Source organism: Martes martes, assembly GCF_963455335.1.
Source record: "Martes martes genome assembly, chromosome: X".
NCBI classification, from domain to species: Eukaryota; Metazoa; Chordata; class Mammalia; order Carnivora; family Mustelidae; genus Martes; species Martes martes.
In genome coordinates, this window is record NC_137897.1 from 101211037 (window position 1) to 101216900 (window position 5864).

Consider the following 5864-nt stretch of genomic DNA (forward strand, 5'->3'; position numbering starts at 1 on the left):
ATAGTGATTTCATTTCCTTCAGATATAAATGCAGAAGTAGAATTTCTGGATCATATGGATCATACTAATTTACACTCTCACCAACAGTGCACAAGGGTTTGCTTTTCTCCACAGACTTGCAAGTACTTGTCTCTTGTCTCTCTGATAGCCATTCTAACAGGTATGAGGTGATGTATTATTGTGGTTTTGATTTGTACTTCTTTGATTAATGAGGTTAAGCATCTTTACATGTATCTGTTGGTCATTTGTGTATTTTCTTTAGAAAAAAAATGTTGTCTTTTTTTTAAAGATTTTATTTATTTGACAGAGAGAGATCACAAGTAGGCAGAGAGGCAGGCAGAGAGAGAGGAGGAAGCAGACTCCCCGCTGAGCAGAGACCCCCCCCCCAAAGTGGGGCTCGATCCCAGGACCCTGGGATCATGACCTGAGCCAAAAGCAGAGGCTTAACCCACTGAGCCACCCAGGCACCCCTAGAAAAAAAATGTTTATTCAAGTTCTTTGCCCACATTTAATTAGATTATTTTTTGCTACTGAGTTGTATTTGCCTTAAATATTAACCACTTATCAGATAGATTGTTTGGAAATATCTCATCTCATTCCATAGGTTGCCTTTTCATTTTGTTCATTGTTATTTTGCGGTGTAGAAGCTTTTTAGTATTAAGCAGTTTCATTTGTTTATTTTTGCTTTTTTTTAAGATTTAACTTTTTTTAAAAAGACCATATTTATATGAAAGAGAGAGAGCATGAACTGGGGGGAAGGCAAAAGGAGAGGGACAAGCAGACTCCTCGCTGAGCACAGAGACAGACCCAGGGCTCAATCCCAGGACCCTGATATCATAACCTGAGCTGAAGTCAGAAACTTAACTGACAGAGCCACCCAGGCACCCCTAAAGATTTTACTTTTTAAGTAATCTCTACACCCAGTGTGGGTCTTACACCTAACAACTCCAAGATCAAGAGTCACATGCTCTACCAATTGAGCCAGCAAGACACCCCTAATTTTTCCTTTTGTTGTTTGTACTTCTGATGCATATTCAAAAAATCATTGACAAGACCAATGTCAAGGAGATTTTCCCCTGTTTTCTTCTAGTAGTTTCATAGTTTCAGATCTTACATTTAAGTCTTTAATCAGTTTCAAGTTAAGTTTTGTGAGTGGTATAAGATCGGGACCCAATTTCATTCTTTTGCATGTGAATATACAGTTTTACCAATACCATTTATTGAAGAAATTGTTCTTTCCTTGTTGTGTATTCTTGTCTGTTGTCAAATACTAGTTGTCAATACATGTGTAGCTTCATTTGGGGGCTCTCAATTGTTCCATTTGTCTATGTATCTATTTTTATGTCAGTATCATATTGTTTTAATTACTATGGCTTTGGAACAATGTGTAAAATCAAGAACTGTGAAACCTCCATCCAGCTCTGTCTTCTCAAAATGGTTTTGATTATTCAGAGTCTTTTAAATAGATTGAATTTCGTAAGAACTTCCTACAGAGAAAAAAAAAACAGGTCCAGATGGCTTCACTGGTTAATTCCATCAAACATTTTAAAAAGAATTATTATCAGTCTTTTAATTTTTTTCCAAAAAAAAAGGATGAAAACACTTCTCAACTCATTGTATGAGGTCAGTATAAATTGCTGTTTGGAATGTAAAATGGCACTACTATTTTGGAAAACAGTTTGACATTTCCTCAAAATGTTAAATATGGACTTACTATATGACCTAGCAAGTCTACTCCTGGGTATATACTCAAGAGAACTGAAAACATATGAATGTTAATAACATCATTGTTCATAATGGTCAAGAAATAGAAACAACCAAAATGACCACAATAGATGATTGCATAAATAAAATGTGGTATATCCTTACAATGCACTAATATTTGGCAGTACAAGGAATATAATATTAAGTGCTACAACATGGATGAACCTTGGATATATGCTAAGTTTAAAAAGCTAGTCATGAAAAGAAACATATTGTATGATTCCACTCAAAAGAAACTTTCAGAATAAGCAAATCCATAGAGACAAAGTAGATTAGTGGTTGCCTAGGGATGAAAAGGTGAATGGAAGTGACTGCTTATGATATAGATTTTCTTATTCAGTTACTAAAGGGTTCTGGGTTTATACAATGATGGTAGTTATACAACTCTAATATATTAAAAGTTACTGAATCATACACCTTAAAAGGATGAATTTTATGGTATGAGTATAAGTCATAAAACTTATTTAACAAACTGTTTTCTCAATTGCCAAAAAAAAAGCATTTGACCAAAATTTGCACCATTCCACGACACAAAAACAAACCTCTAGGCAATCTAGAAATAGCAGGGAACATTTTTAATTCAAAGATTATTCATCAAAAACCAACAGTAAATATCATACTAAATGTTAAAACACTATAGGAATTCCCATCAAAGATTAGGATGTCCATTAAAGTCATTATTGTTCTAATTGTTCTGAAAGTCTAATTTACAAGACAAAGAAAAATATGAGGTTGAAATGTTGAAAATGAAATTTAATTTATCATTATTTGAAGATGATATAGCTATACAATACAAGATATATACCCATGTAATACAAGAGACTACTATAAAACTTTAAGAACTAAGTAGGAACTTCATTGTGATGGCCAGATGCAAATGAAGTATGCAAAATTCAAAACATTCCTATTTCAAACATGAATATACAATAAAAATAAATATGAAAATGTAATGGCAAAAGGACACCATTCACATGTACAGACATACACACACTTTACAGAGTAATAAATTTAACTATAATTATGCAAGATCCATATGCAGAAAGCTTGAAACTTTACCAAAGGACACAAAAGAATGCCTAAATGATTGGAGAGATATACCTTGTTCCTGGATGGGATGTAAAGCAAGAGAATTTTCATCCCCTACTAGTGGGAATCTAAGTCACTATAATTTCCTTGAAAAATTGACAGTATCTGCTAAATTTTAACATATGCATATTCTTATCACTCAGAAATTCAGTCTTAGGTGTATACACAAGAGAAATAAAATATATTTACAAGAATGCTCCTAGAACCATGAAATGTTAATGCTCCCAAACTGGAAACAATCCAAATGTCCCTCAGCATTACTACAGATAAACTGTGAAGTACTATATAGTGATGAAGATGAACAAATGTTTGTTCCATGAAACACCATGACTGAATCTCACAAACATGATATTGAATGAGAAAAGCCATACCCAAAAGAATACATACTGTATGATTCCACTTATGTGAAAGTGAAAAAGCAAGGCAAGTTAATCAATAATTCTAGAAGCCAGAATAATATTTACTCTGGGGAGGAACGAAGGAGTAGTGGTAAAGAGTAACATATGAGAGGGGCTTCTGGTGTGCTGGTGATGTCCTATTTCTTGAACAAGTGGGTGCTGGTATCATGATGTTTTTACTTTGTTATAAATCACTGAAATATATGTCTATGACTTATTCTCTTTTCTACATGTATATTATACTATAATAAATGTTTATTTTGTTTTTTAAAGATTTTATTTATTTTTTGAGAGAAGAGAGAGAGAGCATGCACGAGTGGGAAAAAGGGACAGAGGGAGAAGCAGATTCGCTGCTCAGCATGGAGTGCCACATGGGGTTCTATCCCAGGATCCTGAGGTCATGACCTAAGCCTGAGGCAGAAATTTAACCTCTTAACCAACTGAGCCATCCAGAGGCTCCAAATGTTTATTTTTTAAAAGTTAATTTTGAAATGGTTATCCATGGGGGAAAGAGGGAGCACAGTGGAGGGAATAGGGATAGAAGTTAAACTTTCAAAAATACTCCTTGTTTTTTAGATTGTAACTCTGGATTTTGTAATATCATACATAATTATAAAATTAAATTAAAATCTAAGAAGTGATCACTACAAAATGAAATAAAATTGAAATAACCCTGCATATAGAGTTGATGCCATAACAATCCATAAAAGAACTATTTCTAGTGATTTTAAAACATTAATTTGATTCTCCATTCCTAGTCAGATATATCTTAAGGAATGAATTAATTTTTAAAAACCTTAAAATATGTTTAGTACTCTTACTATTGGTAACAGTTTGGTGTCATTAAGAGATAAGTGAAATAAGTGCTTTTATTAGTGTTGTTAAGAAGAAGGACTTTTGGCATAGACAAAAGGAGATATAGACATAAGATTGATGATGCCAAGTAAAAACCTTGCAGTCCTGAATCTGATATAGAAATATCTTGTAAGTCCATGATGTGTTTTACATTTTAAAAAAATTATTTTCTAGTTCTGTTTACTGAAAAAGCCTAGAAATAGTGACAAACTCAATAGCAATGAGCAGCCTTAGCACTCAGCTTGTCATATCTGTATACCATTTTCCACCAAAAGGAACCAAGGCTCACAAACTCCCAGTTACAAAATAAATAACTCATAAGGATAAAAAGTATAGCTTAGGGAATATAATTAATAATATTGTAATAACTTTGTATGCTGACAGATGATAACTATACTTATTATAGTGAGGACTTCATAATGTACTTAGTTGTCATCACTTTATAGTACCCCTGAAAATAATATAATATGTATCTCAATTAAACTACAATTGATTGTTTACAACAATGTTCTAGAAGAAAGTGAAAAAAGGAACCAAGGCTCCTTGGAGAAATTACAGATTACAGGTCTGGGAGAGGGAATGTTCAAATTGAGACTGGATCATCTTGTCATACCCGATAGCAAGGAAACTACCAAAAATAAATAGATCATGTCAAAGGACTCAGGAGTCAATGTGAAGGGATTGAAAAATTTCATAATCAATATAATTGATAACTGCAAAAAATATTACTGTAATGGACTGAAATGTAAAGTTTATTAAAAGTATGATTTCATAATAACTCATTGCTGGTGAATGCTAGTGAACCAACTCATTATTTTGAAAACTGGTAAATAAAAAGAAAGAATGAAGAATGTACCTTACTCTTCTTATAGATGTGCACCTCATTGAAACTGAATAATTGGTGAGGGGAAGTTTGTCTTTGTGGAGGTATTCAAACTAATAAATGAAGAAGGAATATTAATAGTAATAGGATATCACCATTTCATAACCCCTACAGATGTAGGCAATGAGTGTCAGTGGTTACTGACACCACAAAAAGAGACAAATATTATATGCTTTCAGATGGAAGTATATAACCCCACCTATAGGATATTCTTCTGAAAAGATCAAACCTGAATTTGATCAAATATTTAACTTTAACTACCAATTTATAGGAAATAGAGGACAGAGAAATATCTTAAGGTACACCAGGATGCAAGGAGCGAAATTCAGACTAGGAAACTCTACAGAACAAGAGATCTGGTTTATTAAATAAAGGAATATAAATGAAAGAGAGGGAGAGTGGCAGCTGGGTGGCTCAGTGGGTTAAGCCTCTGCCTTCAGCTCAGGTCATGATCTCAGGATCCTGAGATCAAGCCCCTCATGGGGCTCTCTGCTCAGCAGGGAGCCTGCTTCGCCCTCTCTCTCTGCCTGCCTACTTTTGATCTCTCCGTCAAATAAATAAACAAAATCTTTTTTTAAAAAGAGAAAGAAAGAGAGGGAGAGAAAGAGACCTAACATTAAACAAGATTTAAGAAACATCAAATAATTGCAATGTATGTGTCTTATTTTGATCTTTATTGAAACAAACTGTTGAAAGAAAATTTTATAAGAAAATTTGTAACACTGGCTATATTATTTGATGACAACTGTTAAATTTTTAGATATGATAATGGTACTGAGAATATGATTTATAAAGAGCTTATATATTTTAGAAATATAGACTGAAACATTTAAGATAGAATGAGATGATGTCTTGGACTTGCTTCAAAATAATCCTGG